The following is a 9229-nucleotide window of genomic DNA, read 5'->3' on the forward strand; positions in this document are numbered from 1 at the left end:
CAAATACTTGCATCTTTTCTGCAGTGAGCACTAAAGTCACATGCAGCTTGGGCATGTTACAACTTACTATACACCTACCAGAGTAGGACCACGGGGATAAAACTGGATGTTCCCCTGCCCATCCTTTAATCAGGAGAGATTTCACCCAGAACGTGTACTGGCACCTGGGGAAACTTCCAAGAGTTTGAAGAGAGCCTTGGCTGGGAAGCATTCTGTGAAGTCAATTATAGAAACACTGCCAATGAAGAATTGCGCCAGACCTAATGGCCAATGGAGACAGTACCCACAGCCCTTTAGAGAAAAATCCAAGAGGAGCCCTCAAAGTCCAGGAAAACCCATCTTCCTTCAATAATCACAGGCCTTTGTGGAAGGAAAAAGGTAGCAATTAATGAGATTAACTACTGGTTGCTTCCATTTATGGAAGGAGAGAACAGAGCTGTGGCTGGCCCAGGGTTCCCCCAGGCAGAAGAGATGGGCTGTATTCCCACAGCAAAAGCAGCCCTCTTGAGAAAGGGGAGGGAAGCCCAGGGGAAAACAAGTTATGTGAATCAGTGCTTATTGGTATCTTCGTGACATGCAGAAGAAGCTGAAAAATACGCTGAAGGGAGGCTCTCAGACACGAAGCCAAGCAGATCTAACAGCTTGCTTCTGGCAAGTGAGGGCGTCCCATATCTGCCTTGACCTAACTGTGTGCTCCTGCTGCTCGCCTTGACCTAACCTGGTGCTCATCAAGTTTCTCGGTGAGCTAATACAAATTTTCTTTTCACTTAGCTGGTAGGAATGGAGTTATTTTTGCAATTCCATCTAACATATGCCATTAAAACAAGCTGATGGAAGGAGACGCAAGCAAGTGGCGATTGTGTGTATACACACGTGCGATAGAAGCTTAATTTGCTTAAGAAAACACGGTAAAAATACGTGGAAAAAAATGCCAGCTCTTACAAGGCTCGTGAGAAAAAAAATTTGCCAGACTTAACAATGGGGATGACACCAGACGGTTCAGTTCAGCAACGGTTTAGCAAGAGTAGGCCTCAGGTTAAAAACGGTTTAGCAAGAGTAGGCCTCAGAGTAGGCTCTAAAAGGCCTGCTCTGTGTTACCTTTACACAGAACAAGCTTTCCTGTCAGTAATTTTCCTTTTAGCTAGAATAATAGAGAATAACAATAGGTTCTGAAGCAAACTACAGGTTTTGTAGAGTCTGTTCATGGGATTGATAACTAGGTTCTAGTAGACAAAGATTCATGCTGTTTACGCTTAGTCTTAGAAAAACAAAGGTCTCTGCTAATTATAAAAGGGCCAAAAGACAAAACAAAACTGTAAAGAACAACTTTGTGATGTCTAAATTAACTTGATTCATAAACTCTTGTGTCAGAGGAGAGATAAGTCCCAAACGATATCTTCTTCTTGAGAACACATGTACTTGTAAACAAGAAGGCCTCGACCACGCTTGCGCACAAGCACGATTTAAGGGGGATTGTGACCACCAGAGACCCCCAGAGACCACCCAAGACCCCTTCCCCAATTTAGTATGCATGCGTAAAGACATTATGTTACATAACGTATTATGTATAAGTTTTTTTTTTGGAATGGGTGGGCTTTTCTTGGAATTATGTATATAAGGAGCAAGCTTTTGTTCTTAGGTGTGCATGCTAGGAGGAGAGATCCCCCGTGCACCCAGCTGTAACAAACCAATGTCAGCTTTCTAAACTATCATTTGGTGCAGAGAGTTTTCTCGGGTACTATTTTCCGGTAACAGGGGGGGGAAAAAAGAACAAAAAAAAGGAGGAGAGCTCTGGAGGGGCCTGGTGGGGGCCGAGCAGCCCGGGCCACCCCCGGGGCGGGGCCAGGGAGGCCGCGCGGCACCGCCCGGCAGGAGCCGGTCCTCTTGATTTGCATACCGCCTTCCCAGAATGCAGCGGGGCCGCCCAGCGGGACAGGGACGGCTTTTTGCCGCTGTAGTTAGAGGCGTTTCTTCGCAATCGTGGGTGTCATCGCGCTGTGGGGATTAGAGATGGGAATGCGTTATGAGAGGAAAACTAGGAGCGCCGCCCACACCTTGCAATGACCACAAAAGCACCCAAATCGGGAGGTATAAATAGCTGTGGGTGAGCGAGTTGCTGTCGGCTGGTCCGAAGGCAGTGGGGTATCTCAATTGATTGTTCACAGTCAGTTACAGATTGATCTCCTCGTTCTCTCTTTCCCCCCTTCCCACTACTGCACTTGACTAGTCTTTTGCACCCCGAGAAAACCCCACAGCGCGTTTTTCACCCACCCCTTCCCAGTCTGCTCAGTATTTTTGTGAAGCAGTGTAAGAACCTCACTTCTGAATGTACACCTGGTCAGATAAAGGGAGTTTGAGGCACATCAGAAGGTACATTTCATCTTTTGGTGTATCTCAAATCATCAGGGGGTGGAAATTAAAGGTATTAATATTTTTAGCATATAAGGAGAAAAGAAGGATGTGCCAACAGGGTTCAAAACTACTACATGAAGAGTGAACTCGTGAATGTTTTAATGCAGATAAAGAAATAATGTAGGTTTACACAGGAAAAAAAAAAAACAGAACAGACAACGACATTTCATTCTTTTGGGGAAAAAAATCTTGTCTTTGGAAGTTAAAGAAAGAAGTGACAGTTTTAAGTACTGCATTACAACACTATCTTCGTTCTTCCTACCTCTTGGTTTCTCCATCCTTCCCTACGCTTCCCTTCTCGCTTGTGCTTTGTTGTTTTCCATCCTCTTCTCTCTTTTCTCTTCTTTCTCCTCTTTTCTCTCTCTTCTCTCTCCTCTCTCTTCTTTCTCCTCTCTCCTCTCTCCTCTTTTCTTTCTCCTCTCTCCTCTCTCCTCTCTCCTTTCTCCTCTCTCCTCTTTTCTTTCTCCTCTCTCCTCTCTCCTCTTTTCTTTCTCCTCTCTCCTTTCTCCTCTCTCCTTTCTCCTCTCTCCTCTTTTCTTTCTCCTCTCTCCTCTCTCCTCTTTTCTTTCTCCTCTCTCCTCTCTCTTTTTTCTCCTCTCTCCTCTCTCCTCTTTTTTCTCCTCTCTCCTCTCTCCTTTTTTTTCTCCTCTCTCCTCTCTCCTCTTTTTTCTCCTCTCTCCTCTCTCCTTTTTCTCCTCTCTCCTCTCCTCTTTTTTCTCCTCTCTCCTCTCTCCTTTTTTTTCTCCTCTCTCCTCTCTCCTCTTTTTTCTCCTCTCTCCTCTCTCCTCTTTTTTCTCCTCTCTCCTCTCCTCTCTCCTTTTTTTTTCTCCTCTCTCCTCTTCTTTCTCCTCTCTCCTCTCTCCTCTTTTCTTTCTCCTCTCTCCTCTCTCTTTTTTCTCCTCTCTCCTCTCTCTTTTCTTTCTCCTCTCTCCTCTCTCCTCTTTTTTCTCCTCTCTCCTCTCTCCTCTTTTTTCTCCTCTCTCCTCTCTCCTCTTTTTTCTCCTCTCTCCTCTCTCCTCTTTTTTCTCCTCTCTCCTCTCTCCTCTTTTTTCTCCTCTCTCCTCTCTCCTCTTTTTTCTCCTCTCTCCTCTCTCCTCTTTTTTCTCCTCTCTCCTCTTCTTTCTCCTCTCTCCTCTCTCCTCTTCTTTCTCCTCTCTCCTCTCTCCTCTTCTTTCTCCTCTCTCCTCTTCTTTCTCCTCTCTCCTCTCTCCTCTTCTTTCTCCTCTCTCCTCTCTCCTCTTCTTTCTCCTCTCTCCTCTCTCCTCTTCTTTCTCCTCTCTCCTTTCTCCTCTCTCCTCTTTTCTTTCTCCTCTCTCCTCTCTCCTCTTTTCTTTCTCCTCTCTCCTCTCCTCTCTTTTCTTTCTCCTCTCTCCTCTCCTCTCTTTTCTTTCTCCTCTCTCCTCTCCTCTCTTTTCTTTCTCCTCTCTCCTCTCCTCTTTTCTTTCTCCTCTCTCTCTCTCCTCTCCTCTCTTCTCTCCTCTCCTCTCTTTTCTTTGCCCTCATCTCCATGCTTCCTTGTCTCACCCCCAACTCTTTCTTCTAAAGCCCTTTACCATCAGAAGTCTTTCTCCCAAAGCGAGTAGCACAGAGAGGTAACTCTCAACCCACCCTTTCTCCCACCTGTGAGGCTGCACGTGCAGGGATGCAGAGGAAGGAGATGCACCCTCTTAGGGCAGCCTTGTTCCAGCATAATACAGGTCAGATCTAAGTACTGGGTGAGAAGGACCTGCCTGCCCTGTGAACAATATCCGTAAGCTGCTCCTCTTCATCAGCTATCCAATAAAGTTTTGTTTTCTTTTTCTAACCCACCAAACTTTCATTTCTCTAAACAGATGCAGCAGGAGGGACAGCCTAGCTGTCTCTGATGGGCAGAAACCTAGAGCATCGCCTCAAGAGATGCACATCTGAGCATTTTTAGGAAGAAAAGGGGATGATGTCTGCTTGGCCTTGGGCAGGTGCTATAACCACTGTTATAAAAACATGGAGGGTCACACCTCCTGCTTAAAGAGAAATTATTTGATGGAGCATGTCAGTCATCTGCTTTCCAGGGGGAGTTTTATGCTGAGGATCACAACAGATTGCAAGCACATTCCCATGACCTCAAGACGCCTGCCTAAGCCTGAAAGAGAGGTGGTGTTCAGGCACTTTCCTCAGCATCTCCTGCTGGCTGGAGCTTGACTGCTCCATACTCACCACCCTCTTTGTTTTGGATCTTGTTTGAGGTGCTTAATTCCACGAGGACTTTTCCCGTGTAGGTGCATCCCAGATACCAAACTTCAGATTTTACATTCCACTGCAGGGATCAGTCACCTCTTTTTTAGGTACTGAGTCTTTTACTGGATTTAGTAAATTGTGACTTGGGATGAGGAAAACTTTGTTGCCACCATAATGCTAGATGTATCTTTCTTATTCTGAAAGGTTAACACCGGATTCAGTTTAATAAGAGAAGAAAGCAAACTTGACTCCGGAGAAAGGAAATGTAGTAGACAGCAGAGAACCACATAATAACCACTTCTTTCTGGTGGAAAAAAAATGAGTCTAGTGGTATATTTTTGAATGTATTTGACAGACTCTCCGAAGTCAAAATCTACACAGCAACTAAATTTAGCTGTTAGTTTCTTCACCTGTTAGAGGAGCACCTCTCAAAGTCAGGCAATGCTCATTCATTCTTTTATCACCATTAAAAATGCGTGGTCTAAACTGGTTACTGATTTCAGCTAGTGATCAGATGAAAACGAGGGAAGAATTCAAACCAAACCAGTTCTGTGGGTTGGGTTCCCCCCCAACAGTAACACAAGGTCTATAATTCCCACTGGAACATCTTCATACTGTTCTACTTATTCTATGCCTGAGCTGATGCATTCTCAGACTAAATGTTTTCCCAGATTTTCTTGCACTCACATAGTTATTGCTCTGTGTTTGCTAGTGGTGTATATGGGTGATGAGCTGTAGTGCCTGGTGCTGTCCGTTATTCATGGTTATGTATGTGTAGTGATTTTAACACATCATCCTCTTTTCCTCTTTCCTTTCCAAGCAGTATGTTTTCCATCAACGAGTTAGGTCTGGTCCTTCAAAGCGCAGTGTTTCACAGCCACAAGAATGACTTGTTCCTCACATAGCCATAGTTCAACAGGATCCTCACAGGCTGAAGCCTTTAAGTACTCTATGTCTGATGAAGGTTGACCATTCCTACTGTTAGGAAAAAAAAAAACCAAAACCAACCAACCACTGAATTGCTTGCACCACTGAAGCTCTTGTCACATCACTGTGATCAAAGAAAGACTTTTTGATCCTTACTCATTCTTTTGGACAGCTTCCAGTACGAGGAAGTGCCACCCTTACACCCACTGCTGTGCTGCTACAGAGAACAGCATGCTTCAAGGATCTCATTAATACTTGTGGTGCATCTTAGAAGTGAAAGAATGAAAAACAAAAGCCCACCGTGACCTTTCTTTTTTATTTAAAATGTGACTTCTCTATTTAAAGATTGGCTGGTTTGTCCAAAGTGAACATGAAGGGTGATGTCTCAGAAAAATAGAGGCTGGCAGGTTAGTAAAGCCACTTACATTTCAATGGAGTGGTTAATACACCGATAAACACCTCTCTTGATTTCCATCTGCTGTAGTTATGTGCTGTTACTGCTCCTTCAGGCTTGTTGAAAGGATCTTGAACAAAGCTCAAAGCACCTCTCACTAGGCCCTCTGTGAACATCTGCTGGTTGTGAAGAGCTACAGCTTAATGAGGCGAGTGGAGTTTTACTGGCTATCCTTCAGTTGTTGGATCATCTTGAGACTGTACAAGAAGTCAAAGCACAGAAGAGCCAAAGCCCACATTAAAATGCACGACTAAAATCTCCTGTCCAAAGGCATTAGCAGAAGTAACATGAAATATTTCACGTGGCAAGCGAATGCAAAACTGCCTTCCTTACTCAAAGCAGTACCACTTTCAAGAGGCACTTTCCATTTCCTGAATGCATTCTGTGGTTCAGAAATCATTAGAGTAGTACCAGAACTTAGCAGAGTTGTGGCACTTTGGTTGTGTTGCATATTTTAACAGTTGCATAGGTTAAATGCAAGTTACTAGGCTGAATATGGAAAGCAAACAGCTGAAAACTCGTGGCCTGACACATAAAGCAATCAGAATAGGTGAGCAAATGGTCCTGTCTAGCCTCAATTTCTCTGACTTTATGGAAATTTGAGTTATCATTTGCTTTTTTCTGAGCCCACCTTCTGCTGTATTTTCTTTTACTCCGCTTCTGTCATTCTGAACAGCAATTTACCAGGCTGTATTGCAGAGCAATTCTCCCCTGTTGCAAAGGCAAAACATACTGAATTTCAGGAAGGCTACTGTAACTTAGAGAGCAAGTAGGAGGGCATTAATCAAGAGCATCAAGCATCAGCTTCCACTATGAAGAAACAACTGGCTGTTCAAAACCCCAGCAGATGGAAACCCATCAGATGGCTGGGTTACTGATCATGATAAGGGTTTTCTTTGCATGACTGGATTAAATCCAGCTTTATCTCCTTGACCTTTTTGTTAATCAAGCCCCACACAGCTTGGGATTCAAACAAACACCATTTCTGAAACTGAAACTTCCACCTTTCTAATGTAAGGGTTTCATGGCTAATTCACAGAGCAGATCTCTTCCTCTCTATATGCAGAAATAAAACTGGAGAATGGCCATGTCCTCCCAGGCCCAAGTCCTTCCAGATGCAAGCAGTCTCACCCAGCCTCTGCAAAGACATGATCATTTAGATTTCATGGCGTGTACAGAGCTTGTCCAGACATTCAGGAATGGCGCAGACAGCAATGCTGCAAAGGGTCAGATACCAGCACAGTGGCTTCATATAAAACCAGCTGTTCATGGCACTGAATTCCCAGAAGTGCCTGGCAATTGAGGCAAGATGCTACAGCATTTCAGTGCCTTCGGCTAGGGTTCCTCACAGATGCCTGCTCTGCGCTGAAAAATGGAGTTTGACACTTAAGCACTGCAAACAAAAGCCAAATTGCTTAACAAATACAAGGCTCTGCACCAATTTGACTAAGCAGATTACATACTTACTTGCACAGGGCTTGATGTACAGACTGCAATACTCGGTCCTCTAATCCTTGTCCACTTCCAATGCAGGCTGTGAGCAAAAAGCCTTTTGGAGCATGGACAGCTTGCAGTGGCTTCTCTTGCCCACCACAAAAGGACGGACCCAAGTCTGACCACTACAGTCAATGCTACTTTCTGAAAAGCCTTGAACCTGTATCATATATTCTTATTCATGTTCCACTTTCCAGAAACCTCAACACATAGCCTCGTGTACAAGAAGACAAATACTTTGTGGAGTAATCTTCAGCTCTGCAGTGGCTTGCTTGCTACCAGCCAAATCTTGGGCTGTACCCAGGCATCACCATAATTAATAGTTTTTAAGCATAAAATTGTTTAAAGTAGAAACAAAGTAATAACCTCAATTGCAAAGAGACATGGCCCTCTACTGTTCACAATCTCTTCCAGTACCAAAACAGCCAGCACTTACTGCAGTATCAAGATCCCAGGCCAGCATTTACTGTCACCTTGAATGTCCCACAGACACAGTACAAACTCACCCCTTGAGGAGCGCTGGCTGTGCTAGAATTGCTGCTTACCATAGTCCTCAACCTTTCAGGGAAAGGAAGGAGCCCTGAAGAAGTCTCAAGTCTGACTACATAAAGATGTGCTACAGTTTACAGAAAAGATTTTGTTTTCTAGAGGATGAATGTGTGGGAGATATTTACACCAGGCCAGGCTCCTTGGAGCCTACCCAGGAACTGTTGTTACTACACAAATCAGTCCTGTGCTGAAGCATAAACTGTGGGCTTTCTTCCACTTGGAACTATAATCAGAACTGATGGCATATGCTCAGGCAGTTGTGGGTAAGAGCAAGTGAGGAGAGCTTCCTTGTTCTTCTGCACTGCATGCATTTTTCTTTTTTCTTCTGTAAGAAGGGAACACCAAGGCTAATCAGCAGCACTTAGGCATTACTTTAATGGAGTTTAGGTTGCTAAGGAAAGCATCCTAATGCACAAGGAAAAGAAAAGCAGACACTAGTGGAAGGATGGATCAAATCCTCATTCCCTCTACTGCTCACAACCCAAACCCACAACCTCCTGGGGTAACACTGCCTGCCCTCGCAACTCACAGTTGTCAAGAAACTAAGTTAGCAATACTGCAACTAGTATATTGCTCTTCCTTATTCTGCTCTGACTTAAGTACTGCTGCTCCAGAACAAAATTCAGGTCTCTGAGCACAGCCCTGAAGTAACTGTGTACCAGGCTGCCTCCACTTGTGGAGGCAAGGAAGAGAAAGACAGCAGGAGCACCATGCAAGCACACCTTGGATACTCCCCTGGGCCTTGGGCCTTTTATTGCCACAAGGGCTCCCAGCAGGCTGGAGACGTTGTTTTCAACCCAGAGTGGTGTCAGCTCCTGCTGAGAGGAAGAAGTCTACAGAAACAGTACAGCATTGGCAATGTTAGTAAGTTAGCACCTGCAAGAAGAGAGGTGAGAAACTCTTATGCTCAACTTTGACACTTACTGTCCCAAAAAGAATGGAGCTTTAGCCCTGACTGTAGTCCCCTCCACCAATAAGGGACTTTTTACCCTCCCTTCTGCATGTTCTATATTTATCTGTGTCCTCCTGTTGGTTAGATGACAGATTTCTTCTGTTTTGGAAGAAATTCCTACAAGCCTGCAACTAATAATCAGGAGCAATTTCGTTCCCTGCAGTATTAAGTGAGGTATTTGCTTAGGGATAGAAACTAAACTCTGTTTAAGAACTGATTTAAGAAGT

This window comes from Nyctibius grandis, chromosome 3 (assembly GCF_013368605.1).
Source record: "Nyctibius grandis isolate bNycGra1 chromosome 3, bNycGra1.pri, whole genome shotgun sequence".
Taxonomy (NCBI): domain Eukaryota; kingdom Metazoa; phylum Chordata; class Aves; order Nyctibiiformes; family Nyctibiidae; genus Nyctibius; species Nyctibius grandis.